This window comes from Oncorhynchus gorbuscha, linkage group LG01 (assembly GCF_021184085.1).
Source record: "Oncorhynchus gorbuscha isolate QuinsamMale2020 ecotype Even-year linkage group LG01, OgorEven_v1.0, whole genome shotgun sequence".
Classification (NCBI taxonomy): domain Eukaryota; kingdom Metazoa; phylum Chordata; class Actinopteri; order Salmoniformes; family Salmonidae; genus Oncorhynchus; species Oncorhynchus gorbuscha.
This window is the reverse complement of record NC_060173.1, coordinates 65,973,091-65,989,930: the sequence shown is the minus strand read 5'-3', so window position 1 is coordinate 65,989,930 and position 16,840 is coordinate 65,973,091. Positions and strand designations below refer to the sequence as shown.

The 16,840-nt window shown below is 40.4% G+C and overlaps 1 pseudogene across 1 annotated transcript in view; it reads right to left on the bottom strand.

Moving 5' to 3' along the window:
- Positions 1 to 16,840, bottom strand: part of LOC124041126 — an 82,735-nt pseudogene that overhangs the window by 6,541 nt on the left and 59,354 nt on the right. The window contains exons 22-35 of the transcript XR_006839852.1: positions 16,549 to 16,581; positions 13,392 to 13,427; positions 13,121 to 13,180; positions 12,903 to 12,980; positions 12,784 to 12,819; positions 8,304 to 8,357; positions 5,281 to 5,352; positions 5,130 to 5,195; positions 3,848 to 3,875; positions 3,463 to 3,516; positions 3,311 to 3,345; positions 2,687 to 2,818; positions 2,361 to 2,520; positions 1,637 to 1,701 (exon numbers count right to left, since the gene is read on the bottom strand). The product of XR_006839852.1 is annotated as a collagen alpha-1(XVIII) chain-like (transcript). The remainder of the gene's footprint in view (positions 1 to 1,636; positions 1,702 to 2,360; positions 2,521 to 2,686; positions 2,819 to 3,310; positions 3,346 to 3,462; positions 3,517 to 3,847; positions 3,876 to 5,129; positions 5,196 to 5,280; positions 5,353 to 8,303; positions 8,358 to 12,783; positions 12,820 to 12,902; positions 12,981 to 13,120; positions 13,181 to 13,391; positions 13,428 to 16,548; positions 16,582 to 16,840) is intronic.

Here is a 16,840-nt window from a genome sequence, read left to right as displayed (position 1 = left end):
GACTGGGGCAAAGGTTCACCTTCCAACAGGACAATGACCTTAAGCACACAGTCAAGACAACGCAGGAGTGGCTTGGGGACAAGTCTCCGAATGTCCTTGAGTGGCCCAGCCAGAGCATGGAATTAAACCTGATCAATCATCTCTGGAGAGACCTGAAAATAGCTGTGCAGCAATGCTCCCCATCCAACCTGCCAGAGTTTGAGAGGATCTGCAGAGAAGAATGGGCGAAACTTCCCAAATACAAGTGTATCAACAAAGTACGGAGTGAAGGGTCTCAATACTTATGTAAATATAATATATATTTTTTATATCAATTAGCAAAAATGATAAAAACCTGCTTTGCTTTGTCATTATGGGTATTGTGTGTATATTGAAAAGGGGAAAAAAAACGATTTAATCAATTATAGAATAAGGCTGTAACCTAACAAAATTTTGAAATGTGAAGGGGTCTGAATACTTTCCGAAGGCACTGTAGATTGCTAAATAGTTGGGAAGAGATTCCCATACCGATTCAATGGCATATGGTTAATGAGCTGATACACAAAACGACACCAAATTCAAATGTGTAATTATACAAAATTCTTGCAACCAATAGAACCTACTGTCAAGTTATCATGTTAGCTAGCTATGTAACATGATTAAAAAATAAACCAATAATTAGCGACTCGGGATTAGTTTAAAAAGTTTTGTCAAATAAAATAAAATTAGTGTGAATCCCAATAGAAAGAAAAAAAGGCATCTATGGAAATATGGGTCTTTTCTTCAAAACCATTTAGGCTAGAGACGAGTTCTCAAGAATTTTATATAATTTGACAAACCATGTGGCGGGAAGTGTCGCAGGCCGTTTTAAACTAATCCCAGGTTGCTACTTATTGGTTTGATAAACAACTTTGTTCAGTCATGTTACCTAGCTAGCTAACCTGGTAACTTGACAGTAGGTCTAGGCAAATTTGATTGCCACAGGAATATAGGAAAAGGGTCTTGTAGCGTGCCTGACTCAAAACATTGCCCCATTTTCACTCTCTGGCACTCAGAGGCTGCATGACAATGAACTTGGACAGTCTACTCAGATTGGCATGTACTCTTGGTTATAAAAGGTGATTAAATTACACAATGTACAAACATTACTCGCTGTGCGCGGTAATCCGATGTAACAAATGTAGAAATCTAACCACAGGAGATGCATCTGGGTCTACATTTCCCGCTGGCTGATTACAGCTGCCACACCTCATACGCGCATGAAAATGAAAAGGATATTATTGGACCTGCGCATACAAGAGACTAGTGGCTGTTGCTTAAATTCAACTGAATTTATAAACAACACTGTCTTTTTAAATTTTTTATAGCAAACGCCAGCGGGTTCTTTAGATCGGTAAGGGCTGAAAAATGTGGTAGTATCATTTGGAACAGTACTACCGCATTGGTATCATAAGTATCATGACGTTTTGGTACTGTGATGTTACCATGGTACTGGTTATACCGTGCAACACTAATAGAAAATTGTTATTTGTTCACTCGTGTTCCCTTAATCCAATATTAGGTTTTGGGTTGACGATCTGATAACGTTCAGTGTGAAAGATAAACAAATATAAAGACATTCAAATACTGTATGACAGACTGTGGGATGACCCCTTACCCCTGACGTGTGACCAGGAGTTCCAGGTGGTCCAGCAGGTCCGGGGGGGCCAGGAATATTGATGGCTGTGATGAAGAAAAAAATTAATGATGACGATACGATATGATATACACTGGGTGTACAAAACATTAGGAACAACTTCCTAATATCGAGTTGCACCCCCGTTTTGCTCTCAGAACAGCATACAAGGTGTCGAAAGCATTTCACAGGGATGCTGGCCCATGTTGATTCCAATGCTTCCCACAGTTGTGTCAAGTTGGCTGGATGTCCTTTGGGTGGTGGACCATTCTTGATACACACGGGAAACTGTTGAGTGTGAAAAACCCAGCAGCGTCGCAGTTCTTGACGTAAACCGGTGCACCTGGCACCTACTACCATACACTGTTCAAAGGCACTTAAATATTTTGTCTCGTCCATTCACCCTCTGAATGGCAAACATACACAATCCATGTCTCAATTGCATCAAGGCTTAAAAATCCTTCTTTAACCTGTCTCCTCCCCTCTTCATCTACACTGACTGAAGTGGACTTAACAGGTGACATACATAAGGGATCATAGCTTTCACCTGGTCAGTCTATGTCATGGAAAGAGCAGGTGATCCTAATGTTTTGTATACTCTGTGTAGTTGCTTGTACCTCACTCCAAACCACCACCAATGTAAAATTTACCTTGGGAGTATACCCTATTGAAGACTATTGTGTTTGTCACTGGTTAGGAAACTCACAGTGGTTAGGTCTATAGGCCCCTGGTTGTGAGGGGGACCCTGGGGGCCCGGGAGGACCTGGTGGGCCTGGGATTCCTGGACGACCATCGTAGCCGTTCCCTGGGGAGCCTGGTGGGCCCTGGGGACCAGGGAGGCCCATGATTGAATCTCCCTTTGGACCCTGTGATAAAAAAAAATGGACAATAACATTTAACTTTACTTGTGCCACATTCACCATAAGGCCCTCTTTCCATTTTTGTTAGCAAGACATGACAGATATTGTAAGGTGTCTTAATGACTGATATCAGGTTGTGACAAGTTCATTTTATGTCCTCTCAATTTCGTACCATAAGTCCTGGGTTTCCAGGGGGTCCTGGTGGGCCTTGTTGTCCTCTAAAATGGGGGTCATCATAGCCACCACTTGGCTCTCCCTTCTCCCCCTTCACGCCAGAATCCCCGCGCTCTCCTTTCAGGTCATTCTGCAAAGACAACCATCTATTAAATGCTCTGTCCTGTCAAACGTAGCCATCTTCTTAAGGATGATAGGATTATGTAGGTATAGGATAATAGCATTTCACTTTTTGTTAGGTTTTAGGTTAATTGAAGATGAGTGTGCAGAATCTGGACTGGCAGTAGAGAGCTCTTTACACCAAATCAGAGTGGGGAGAGAAATAGAAGGGCAAAATACAAAGAGATGAGTGAAATCCAGATACATTTTTATTGGAGAACTCTCTAAGGCCAGATTAAAAAATAAACAGTGATGTAGTGGAGGTTAAATGTTTGTAAACGCTGTTTATGCACCTCTTTATTCTGTGAATATCTTTTAACCACCTGTTCCGCCAAATTAGTGCTTTTTGCATAACTGTTTACGCCATCTCAACCAGTGTTCCAAATTGTACAAACCTACTATTTTAGCTACTAAATCCCTGTATGTAATGCATACTGTAGTACTATTAATGATAATACTGTACCTTGAATGCGAATATGTCTAAGTTAGAGGCCACACCTGGAAATTAAAATGTAAAAAAATCACTAAAAGCATATAGGTTGAATTGTAGCCTTAAGATAAATCCAAGTTGGTTGTTGTTATCCCCTATGCTGTATTGAGACATAAACGTCTTACCTGGCGTTCCTGGGAGACCTTGAGCTCCGTGATCACCTTTCTCCCCCTTTGTCGCTACAAAAAAACAGAAAACATGTGAAGAATATACACAGTTTAGAAAATAAATATGGAAACATTTCTATTAGTTTTAAATATAATTTGTATCACTGTATTGTAATGGTTGTTTGCACTACCATGCCCAATGGCAGTCAAATTAAACTTTTTTTTATGGGCTAATTGAATGGTTTTAAAACAGAATGGATTTCGAAGTCTAAATTAAACCTTGACAGCATTATTTGATGTTCCAGTTTTTTGACTGCTGGGTATGCTCATGTGCCAAATGTAATCCTCTGTCTTCAAGATGTATTATGTTTGAAGTAAAAACAACAAATCATTGTCAGCATACCTGGATAATTCCTTGAGGCGTCATATCCCTGCAACAAATGGGAAATTAAACATAAAATTATTCTCCAGTATGTTGCACACAAACATGATATCATATTTCTTATTCCTAGGTGAAGATGGCATTATAGACTTTTCTTGTGGCCAATGGCATCGATGGTACAGTTGAAGTCGGAAGTTTACATACACCTTTGGCCAAATACATTTAAACTCAGTTTTTCAAAATTCCTGACATTTAATCCTAGTAAAAGTTCCCTGTTTTAGGTCAGTTAGGATCACCACTTTATTTTAAGAATGTGAAATGTCAGAATCATAGGAGAGCGAATGATTTATTTCAGCTTTTCTTTCTTTCATCACATTCCCAGTGGGTCAGAAGTTTACATACACTCCATTAGTATTTTGTAGCATTGCCTTTAAATTATTTAACTTGGGTCAAAAGTTTCGGGTAGCCTTCCACAAGCTTCCCACAATAAGTTGGGTGAATTTTGGCCTATTCATCCTGACAGAGCTGGTGTAACTGAGTCAGGTGTGTAGGCCTCCTTGCTCACACACGCCTTTTCAGTTCTGCCCACAAATGTTCTATAAGATTGAGGTCAGGGCTTTGTGATGATCACTCCAATGCCTTGACTTTGTTGTCCTTAAGCCATTTTGCCACAACTTTGGAAGTATGCTTGAGGTCATTGTCCATTGGAAGACCCATTTGCGATCAAGCTTTAACTTCCTGATGTCTTGTGATGTTGCTTCAATATATCCACATCATTTCTTTCGTCATGATGGCATCTATTTTGTGAAGTGCACCAGTCCCTCCTGCAGGAAAGCACCCCCACAACATGATGCTACCACCCCTGTGCTTCACGGTTGGGATGGTGTTCCTCCAATTGACTCAAAAGATGTCAATTAGCCTATCAGAAGCTTCTAAAGCCATAACATCATTTTATGGAATTTTCTTAGCTGTTTAAAGGCATAGTCATCTTAGTGTATGTAAACTTGATATAAGTGAAATAATCTGTCTGTAAACAATTGTCGGAAAATGTCCTAACAACGCGTCATCCGGGTTAGGGAGGGTTTGGCCGGTAGGGATATCCTTGTCTCATCGCGCGGTGCCTGTAGCGGGCCGGGCGCAGTGCACGCTGACCAAGGTTGCCAGGTGCACGGTGTTCATTAGGGCATGCACTGGAAAATGAAAGTGATTGTTGCTTATGAGACAAGTCAAAGTTGTCAGTCTTCCATTTGGTGCTGAATGAACAAAACCCTGGTTGTGGGAATAAGGATTCTGATAAACTCACGTTGAAGCGGTCCACAGGCACAGCTGGTCCGGGTGGTCCTGGGGGTCCGGGTGGGCCTGGGACACCCTGAAAAGAGATGACATTAGTCAGTGCCCTTCCAGTGGATTGTAAACCGGCCCAGTGCAATGTTATATGCACATGTCACACTTACTGGGTAGCCAAATCCGGCACCTGTGGATGGCTCTCCTTTTTCACCCTTGTATCCGTTTACACCAGGACGACCCTGTAGGAAACAGACATGGACAGTTAGACACTACACAGGCCTTACAAAAGGAGCATTCACTAGAAATAATAATAGAGATAATACTAGTAGTAGTAGTATAAGTAGTAGTAGTTGTTGTAGCAGTCCGTACTTACTTTCCATAATAACACTCAAACTGGCAATAGATGTTATGTACATTTTGACTTATTCCACACCTGCTCAACAAAAGGAAACATCTGTATCTCTTAAATTGATGTCACACGAAGCAATCTGGATGCAATTTATGTTGCTTGCAACAAAGTTGCATCTAGGTAGCTCTATGTCTCCCTTCCAAAATTGCCTTCCAACTTAGCTGCATTGCAAGAGACAGAAATCAATCCTTTTTCGTGCAACTGACTGTATTCAATATCCAATCAGTGAGCAGAAAAGAGTTTACATGATTCGTTGATATCGTTCCAATCGGAAATCCGTCCAAGTTGCCATGTCAACACAGCTGTCAGACCTGCACCAATAGCAACAAAAAATACATGCCAAATGGAAAATGTATGCATCAGGGTTGTCAAACATAGGGCCCGCGGGTGGTTTGAATAAAAAAATATACAGTACCAGTCAAGAGTTTGGACACACCTACTCACTCAAGGGTTTTTCTTGAATTTTACTATTTTCTACATTGTAGAATAATAGCGAAGACATCAAAACTATGCAATAACACATACGGAACCATGTAGTAACCAAAAAAGTGTTAAACAAATCATAATATATTTTAGATTTTACATTCTTCAAAGCCACCCTTTGCCTTGATGACATCTTTGTGCACCCTTGGTATTCTCTCAAACAGCTTCATGAGGTAGTCACCTGGAATGCATTTCAATTAACAGGTGTGCCTTGTTAAAAGTTATTTTGTGGAATTTATTTATTTCTTAATGCATTTGAGCCAATCAGTTGTGACAAGGTAGGGGTTGTATACAGAAGACAGCCCTTCTTTAACTTGCACTGTATATATACAGTGGGTCAAAAAGGTATTTAGTCAGCCATCAATTGTGCAAGTTCTCCCACTTAAAAAGATGAGAGAGGCCTGTAATTTTCATCATAGGTACACTTCAACTATGACAGACAAAATTAGAAAAAGAAATCAAGAAAATCACATTGTAGGATTTTTAATGAATTGATTTGCAAATTATGGTGGAAAATAAGTATTTGGTCACCTACAAACAAGCAAGATTTCTGGCTCCTCACAGACCTGTAACTTATTCTTTAAGAGGCTCCTCTGTCCTCCACTCGTTACCTGTATTAATGGCAGCTGTTTGAACTTGTTATCAGTATAAAAGACACCTGTCCACAACCTCAAACAGTCAAACTCCAAACTCCACTATGGCCAAGACCAAAGAGCTGTCAAAGGACACCAGAAACAAAATTGTAGACCTGCACCAGGCAGGGAAGACTGAATCTGCAATAGGTAAGCAGCTTGGTTTGAAGAAATCAACTGTGGGATTAATTATTAGGAAATGGAAGACATACAAGACCACTGATAATCTCCCGTGATCTGGGGCTCCACGCAAGATCCCACCCCGTGGGGTCAAAATGATCACAAGAACGGTAAGCAAAAATCCCAGAACCACACGGGGGGACCTAGTGTATGACCTGCAGAGAGCTGGGACCAAAGTAACAAAGCCTACCATCAGTAACACACTACGCCGCCAGGGACTCAAATCCTGCAGTGCCAGATGTGTCCCCCTGCTTAAGCCAGTACAAGTCCAGGCCCGTCTGAAGTTTGCTAGAGAGCATTTGGATGATCCAGAAGAAGATTGGGAGAATGTCATATGGTCAGATGAAACCAAAATATAACTTTTTGGTAAACACTCAACTCGTCGTGTTTGGAGGACAAAGAATGCTGAGTTGCATCCAAAGAACACCACACCTACTGTACTGTATTAGCATGGAAACATCATGCTTTGGGGCTGTTTTTCTGCAAAGGGACCAGGACGACTGATCCGTGTAAAGGAAAGAATGAATGGGGCCATGTATCGTGAGATTTTGGAGTGAAAACCTCCTTCCATCAGCAAGGGCATTGAAGATGAAACGTGGCTGGGTCTTTCAGCATGACAATGATCCCAAACACACTGCCCGGGCAACAAAGGAGTGGCTTCGTAAGAAGCATTTCAAGGTCCTGGAGTGGCCTAACCAGTCTCCAGATCTTTCGAGGGAGTTGAAAGTCCGTGTTGCCCAGCAACAACCCCAAAACATCACTGCTCCAGAGGAGATCTGCATGGAGGAATAGGCCAAAATACCAGCAACAGTGTGTGAAAACCTTGTGAAGACTTACAGAAAACATTTGACCTCTGTCATTGCCAACAAAGGGTATATAACAAAGTATTGAGATAAACTTTTGTTATTGACCAAATACTTATTTTCCACCATAATTTGCAAATAAATTCATAAAAAAATCCTACAATGTGATTTTCAGGATTTTCTTTTCTCATTTTATATGTTATAGTTGAAGTGTACCTATGATGAATTGGTGGCTGACTAAATACTTTTTTGCCCCACTGTATATATATATATATATATATATATATATATATATATATATATATATATATATATATATATATATATATATATATATATATATATATATATATACATATATATATATATATACATATATATATGTGTATATATATATATATGTGTATATATGTGTATATATATATATATATGTATATATATATATGTATATATATGTGTATATATATATATATATATGTGTATATATATATATATATATATATGTGTATATATATATATATGTGTGTGTATATATATATATATATATATATATATGTGTATATATATATATATATATACATACATATTTGTGTTTTTTAAATCAAAAAAATTGTTGGGGGGACAACCTCTTAAGACTCTAGGGGCAGTAATTGTAAAGTTAGAAATTTAGCTCCAGTACTTACAGGTCTTCCAGGCATTCCAAATTCACCCTTTATCCCAGAAGGTCCATACTGCCCCTGCACAAACAACACATCAATCATATGTGACAAAAACACATTCACTAGAAACCTTTTTATCCGTTCGACAGGGGTGGATTTTTGTTTTGTTTTGTGTTTTTTTAAATGATGATTGTCAAATCATTTTCAAGGTATGTGATGTCACCGAGTAATAATTAAGCTCCACATATTATTCTAAATTCCTGAATTGCATGCAAAATCTGTTTTTTTCAACTACAAAAATAATGCTTCTTTGCAGGACAAGGAATGTCCTGACTTTCAATGCCTGAATTGTTTCATCTTGCTTTTCTGGTTGGCTGGCAAGTTTCACCATCCAATTATTTCATATCTACAGGAGTTTCACGTTGATGCATGACAATTATTAGAATATGGCAAATATGTAAGGGATACTCAACGAAGGGTTATGTGTTCATGGAACTATAATAAATGACATGGAAGGTGTGTGGAACTAACCTTCCACGGAACTGCATTATTTTCCAGAGAATGCATAGAGCCCCTCTTCTACCATGGCTATATTTGAACACATTTGTTCAACTGTGTTTAACATCCACTGAAGTAGCTAGCAAGTTTAATAGATAGCTACAGTAGTTTCCTTGGTAACCAAACAGACAGACTCGGTGGTCGTCGTCACCGTCCTACTAGCCGCTACCGATCCCTTTTTCGTTTGTGTGTTGGTTTTGTCTTATTAGTTTGACCTGTGTGTTTTTTGGTTTAATTAGCTTCCCTATATGTAGTAGTTTGACACGCCCTTGTTTTGTGCGGGATTGTCTTTTGTTACGTGTGTACATATTAGGTGGAGGTGTATTTTATTTTCTATACTGGACACCCTTTGATTTTGGGTTGTCTGGTATAGTGTCCTGCGCCCCCTGTATTGTATTGGGCTTATCAGTTTGGTGTGCAATCGTAAAGCACTTTACTCCGTTACTCTCTCTCTGCGTCTGATTCCTGCACACACACCTAGTCCCGCGTGACACAAACTTGCTAATTTAGCTAACCAAACCATCAGTCCTATCTCGCTATTATGGAAATCGAATTCAACAATGCCAATAATGTTTTTATATTTAGCTCAAACATGAACAGATGAATGTGCAAGTAGAGATACTGGGGTGCAAAGGAACAAAAAAATATATATATAACAATATGGGGATGAGGTAGTTGGGTGGGCTATTTACAGATGTGCTATGTACAGGTGCAATGATCTGTAAGCTGCTTTGACCGCTGATGCTTAAAGTTAGTGTGGGAGATATGACTCTCCACCTTCAGTGATCAGATATCCCAGTTTAGGTCACCTAACAGCACGAGCTCTGAAGATAGATGGGGGGCAATCAATTCGCATATGGTGTCCAGGGCACAGCTGGGGCAGAAGGTGGTCTACAGCAAGTGGCAACAGTGAGAGACTTGTTTCTGGAAAGGTGGATTTTTAAAAGTAGAAGCTCAAATTGTTTGGGCACAGACCTGGATAGTAAGACAGAACTCGGCAGGCTATCTCTGCAGTTGATTGCAACTCCGCCCCCTTTGGCAGTTCTAACTTGTTGGAAAATGTTATAGTTAGGTATGGAAATTTCAGTTTTTTTGTGGTCTTCCTAAGCCTGGATTCAGACACGGCTAGGACATCAGAGTTGGCGGAGGGTGCTAGCAGTGGAAAGAAAACTTCTGGGAGGAGGCTTCTGATGTTAACATGAATGAAACCAAGGCTTGTACGGTTATGGAAGTCAACAAATGAGAGCGCCTGGGGAATAGGAGTGGAACTGGGGGATACAGGGCCTGAGTTAACCTCTACATCACCAGAGGAATAGAGGAGGAGGAGGAGGATAAGGGTACGGCTAAAGGCTATAAGAACTGGTCGTCTAGTGCGTTGGGGACAGAGAATAAAAGGAGCAGATTTCTGGGCATGACAGAATAGATTCAAGGCATAATGTACAGACAAGGGTAAGGTAGGATGTGAGTACAGTGAAGGTAAACCTATGCATTGCGTGACAATGATGAGAGGTTTCATCTCTGGAGGCATCAATTACCCTAGGTGAAGACTTAGCATGTGTGTGGGGTGGGATGAAAAAGCTATCTCAAGGCATTTTGAGTGTGACTTTTGGCTCTACAGTGAAATAAAACTAAAACTAGCCAAGACTGCAGTAGACAAGGCATATTGACATTAGAGAGAGGCATAAAGCAATCACATGTGTTGATCAGGAGAGCTAAGACAACAACGGGTAAATGGCAATGAATGGGCAGAGCAGGTCAGTTAGGTACTTACAGGACCTGAGTTCAAGGCTGGGGCTGACAGGTAAACCAAATGAGGTACCGTGTTATTGAACCAGTCCAGGGGGCATCAGCTGTGTAGCCGAGTGATCATAGGGTCAAAATAGCAGCAATCGGTGAGTCAGGGTGCTGTTCAGTAGTCATTACTACGATGGGCGAGCAGGGGACACAGCGTTCAGAAAAGCTAGCGTGCCGGGGCCAGTAGATGGTCCTGCGGCGATATCGTAACAGAATAGCCCGTTGAGACCATATTGGGCGTTCACGTCGGCAGTCCAGTCGTGATGGATTGGCAGGGCTCCATGTCGACAATAAAGGGTCCAGGCCAATTGGCAAAGGAGGTATTGTAGTCCTAGAATTAGTTGGTATATGGGCCTAACTCGAGGCTAGCTCAAGGCTAGCTGATGTTGGCTTCGGGACAGAGGCGTTAGCTACCAGTAGCAGCTAGCTAGTAATGATCCAGTCTAAAGATCCAGAGCGGCAGAAATCCAGTGATATGGTAGAGAGAAGCAGTCCGATATGTTCTGGGTTGATATCACGCTGTGCAGACTGGCAGGTGATTGTCCGAGCTAAGGCTGGCTGATTCCGGGGGGGGGGAAAAGAAGAGGACCGCTAGCCGTGGCTAACAAAGACTAGTATCTGGCGAGCTCCTGATGGAAGTTCCAGTTATAAGGAATTAAAATATGGCTATAAGAATGTACTATAGCCACTGAATTCTACCATATAGGGAAATAACGCACGCTCTAGAATGCCCTTCAAGCCAATCAGAAATTACTATTCAACAATGCCATGGTATAATTAAGCAATAAAGCACTGCCACTATACTACGGCTAAGGGCTGTTTTTAAGCACGGCATAACATGGAGTGCCTGGATACAGCCCTTAGCTGTGGCATACTGGCCATATCCCACAAACCCGAGGTGCCTTATTGCTATTATAAACTGGTTACCAACGTAATTAGTGCAGTAAAAATACATGTTTTGTCATACCGTGGTATACGGTCTGATATACCACGGCTGTCAGCCAATCAGCATTCAGGGCTCGAACCACCATGTTTATAATGTCTGATATACCACAGACTTCAACCATTCAGCATCCAGGAGCCAAACTACCTGGTTTATAAAATTAAATTATTGCATTTTATACATGCTGGCTTTCGCAGGCTATACCTGAGACATTAAAATAATGTGGGAGGGCATACAGTCTGTCGGCAATTTATTAATGTGCAATTTGCCGCTATTTGCCGTTTTAGGTGTGACATCATTACATCCAGCTGTTTTTATCGACACAAGATAGTTCAATTGAAATGCACCCTAGCAGGAAATTGCTGAATCCATTTTCTATGCAAACTTTTAAAATGTTGACAATAAAATCACTAGACAAGTTAATGGAAACATAGCTATTGATATACATGGCAGCTCAATTTATTTAAGGTAGACTCAGCAATATGTGTTTACCACGAGGAACAGGGCTACTTCCGATACAAATTAAAGACTGCATGAAGCGAGTGGTTGCACATGTCAGCATTTTCTGTCATGCAGCTATCCCCTTGCAGAAGAGAGACGTGAACTGTCGTGCACATGCAAAGATGCAAAGATGCAGTAACAGTATCTGTGCTGGTGCTGACAAGTGCAGACTCTTGCCTCACACTCTCTCTTGACAATATCTCTTGCCCTACTGTCGCTCAATGCGACCGTGCTCCCATCCATTCAGGACATCTACACAAAATGGTGCCTGAAGAAGTCCCGCAGCATCATCAAGGACCCCACACATCCCAGTCACTAACTGTTCACTCCCTTACAGTTTGGCAGACAGTATAGGAGCATCTGGTCTCAGACCAACAGGCTCAGAGACAGTTTCTATCCACAAGCCATCAGTCTTCTGAACACTTGAAATGGACTGACCAACTGCACTGACTCTCTGCACCTTAGTACACATGAACACACCCACCCAAACACACACATCCACACTCATACTACACACAAATCACAACTGCTGCTACTATACTTTTCTATTCTACCAAGCCATTTACTTTTTATTCTTATGTGTAACCTGGTCATACGACTAATAAAACTTGAAACTCGTGACCACGTCATATCGCTGAGTCAGTTTAATTTAAGGCAGCTTCAAATAGTAAGAACGTAATGTAAAGTAATGAGCCTAAAAGTACTTACAGGAGGCCCGACGGGTCCGGCAGGTCCTCTGTCTCCCTATAGAAGACGAAGTTGGTGTTTAATGGGGCCAACAGACAGATAAGATAGAGGCAAACAGAAGTCAATAGTGAGACACTCACCTTCTCACCCGACAATTCTCGCAGGTACAAAGGACTCCCATCAGGCCCAATGATTAAGCCAGGCTCGCCCTTCTCGCCCTGAGAAGAGACACATATAAAGACAATCTGTTAACTTGTTAACCCCCACAGAAGAAACACTTGCTGGGAATAGTCCTTACATAGTGGTGCACTGTAGCACTAATGATAGGGCTATGTTGCTGTGCGGTCACATCACTGACCTTGATTCCATAACCGGGCTGTCCTGGGTCTCCCTTGTCGCCCTTTGATCCAATAGGACCCTTTTAGAAAATACAACAAAGTTGAAAATTAGCTGTTTATCACACATCAAACTAGCACACATTTTTGATTTCTTTAGTACTTCAGGGCAAATATCCACCACACTATGACATCCACATGTGTTAGAACACAACGTTAGAAGAACTGTAGGATAACTGTAGCAAGACAAAGTTAAGTGACCTGTAGGATAACATTAGGAAAATCAATGCTTACAGGGAATCCAGCTTGGCCAGGTAGACCAGTTTCACCCTACAGAAAAGAAAAGGAGAGACAACATAAAATCTGTTAAAATGATTTATCCATTTTTCATGACTGGTTAAAAAGTAAGGCCACACATCGTTCCAAATATTTGGTAGGGATGTACACCCATTAAGTCAAATCAATATTTAGTGGTATTGTAAAGGATTGCACTATCTCCCCCTACAAAATAGTTTTCCAATCAACTCAACTCAAAAGGACATGAATCATTACCATGATTTCATTGCATTATATGCTCTCAATAGGTTTTTGCAACAAAAAAACATTTGTTTCCTATGGGAACATTAATAAAATATCTTGATGAATGAATAATGTTAGTTATGAAAATGACCAAGGCCATTGGGAAAACTACTTCAAATGGTATTTCTTAAAAGTGGGTTGTGTAAATGTAGCTTTCGCCTAATAAACGGTACCAGTCAAGAGTTGGTCACACCTACTCATTCCAGGGTTTTTCTTTAGTTTGACGTTTTTCTACATTGTAGAATAATAGTGAAGACATCAAAACTAATAACATTTACATTTACATTTAAGTCATTTAGCAGACGCTCTTATCCACATTTGGAATCATGTAGTAAGCACAAAAAGTGTTAAACAAATCAAAATATATTTTATATTCTTCAAAGTAGCCATCCTTTGCCTTGATGACATCTTTGCACACTCTTGGCATTCTCGGCATTCTCTCATCCAGCTTCATGAGTCACCTGGAATGCATTTCAGAGTTAATTTGTGGAATTTCTTTCCTTATTAATGGATTTGAGCCAATCAGTTGTGCTGTGACAAGGTAGGGGTGGTATACAGAAGATAGCCCTATTTGGTGAAATACAGAGCATACAGGTCGCAGTGGTGTATATGGGGTGTATATGTGTATATGGGGCTTTGGTGACAAAACGGATGGGACTGTGATAGACTGCATCCAATTTGCCGAGTAGAGTGTTGGAGACTATTTTAGAAATGACATCGCCGAAGTCAAGGATTGGTAGGATAGTCCGTTTTACGAGGGTAAGTTTGACAGCATGAGTGAAGGAGGCTTTGTTGCGAATTAGGAAGCCGATTCAAGATTTAACTTTGGATTGGAGATGCTTAATGTGAGTCTGGAAGGAGAGTTTACAGACTATCCAGACACGTAGGTATTTATAGTTGTCAACATATTCTAAGTCAGAACTGTCCAGAGTAGTGACGGGCAGGTGCGGGCAGTGATCGGTTGAAGAACATGCGTTTTACTAGCATTTAAGAGCAGTTGGAGGCCACTGAAGGAGTGTGATCTGATACCCTAACGGTAGGAAGCGTGGGAGGGGGGCAAACTCAGCCTCTGCGGGGTGTTCAGAGAAACTGCACTATGCCAGCGATAGCGTTATATATGAATTAGATACAACAAATAGAAACAGAAGGTTACTGCCATCTCCGTAGATGTGTAGCCTAACCTTTGTTATAGAAGCTACACTTCCAAAGTGTAATGAGTGAATGACTATGACCCAAGGTTTTAAGTAGTGATGTGCACCGATATGGAAAATCTATATCAATATCAGCTGCTTTTTTCCAGAAACCAATATATTGGCTTGAATAAATAACATTGAAACTGTGTACACTCCCATTTCACAGCTTTAGTGTCTAGACAACTTCCAGCTGATTGCCCATTAGGGAAAGTGCGAATGATCTGGGAACCTACCCAACCAGTTTGAATACAATGTAACGCCCGTTGATGGCCCATCATCAGCCAGTTAAGTATGCTTCTTAGTTGAGAGCCTGCGAGAGGATTTTGTGTCTGGCACATGTATACTCTTTTACATAATAGTGTAGGCCACCAGCAAGGATAAATCGATATCAACATATGCCTCGCTCATATCAATATCAAATCGAATTATCAATATTGGTGCCCACCACTAGTTTCAAGTTTATAGTCATTGGCTCCTTTTTAATTGTGGCTTTTGATTGAGTCGCTGGTTGGATTTCAAACATTGACGAAATTACATCAAGCATAATGACTAGGGCTGTCAAAGTTAACATGTTAATAACATTACCAAGGCCAATGTTCTTTACACGTTAATAATGCATATAAAATGTTCTGCTGTAAAAAAAATGGACACATGGACACTGCAGTCGGTGGCAGCTGCTGTTATGTAGTGCTTACAGTCTCTTAAACACAAATTACGTGCACAGCTTTGAGCAACAATTTTCAAGGACAACGTACAGAAAGTTAAACCATAAGCTCTGGATAAGAGCGTCTGCTAAATGACTTAAATGTAATGTAAATGTAAACACATTCCCAGGCGTTTGTTTAGATAACAGAAAAAACATATTTGTACAGAAGTAGCTAGATATTTATGCTTATGCTATCTAACCAAACTAATGTTTATAATGCCATGGCTGAATGCCTATTGATATACCTATAACTTCCCACAAGGATTGTAAATCAGAACAGGACATCCATTCCATTTAGCTACTGTTTTTGTTGTAGTTTTCATGTCAAAGGTTTTAAGCAAATTATTCAAATTCTAGTAGTAGTAGCTTGGGACCAGTTCATGTTGAAGTAGCCTAGGCTAGATCTAATAGCTGTATTGCAGGAACTCAGACCTGAGGGACCTGTTGTTATTGTTTTCTGTGGAATTCATAACATTGTTAGACAGGTTCGAATGTTCTTTGTATCCTTAGAGCAAGTAATTGTTTTCCTGTAGTCAACCCTTCAATCAGAAATTGGGAGAACACTCATTTAGAATGCCTGAAGCTTTAACAGTATGTGTTTGTGAACATTGATTGGCCTACTTAAAAATTTGGGATTATTTTGTTTCTGATACAGATTATTTTGTGTTTCCGTCTCTTACAATCAAAGGATAGTAAGCCTGTAACTCAATGCACTGCTTTTTCCAATGGAAAAATCTTTCTTTAGCACCAAATTTGAGCAAATTCTCAAATGTACTACAGAAAATCATGCGATTAATCGATTTACATATTTAAATCGTTTGACAGCCCTAATAATTACTGCAACTGAGCAATCAAGTTTGGAAAATAAATGACCTAGTTCATCAATTAAACACTTAGTCGTATCAAAAGTGAGTGGAGTAACTTGGAACCACATAAATGGTAACAGAGTTTTCAAACAGGACAAATCACCTACCTGGGGCCCAGCTCCTCCAACGACACCATCATACTGCAAAGAGAGAAACTAAACAACTTAATATCAATGCACACTCAACCATCCATGTTGGAGGTGGAGATACAGAAGTGCTAAAGATGATCATGCAGAAGGATGGGTATGTTTATTTCCAGACCCCTAACCCACACCCCTAGGCACTTCATGTAGATACAAAATAGTCAGATAGAAATAAGCAATATGCTAGAAGCTAAACCTTGCCAATAGATATGCCAGGAATTTTGTAGTTGTAACATATTGCCGCAACTTTTTTTAT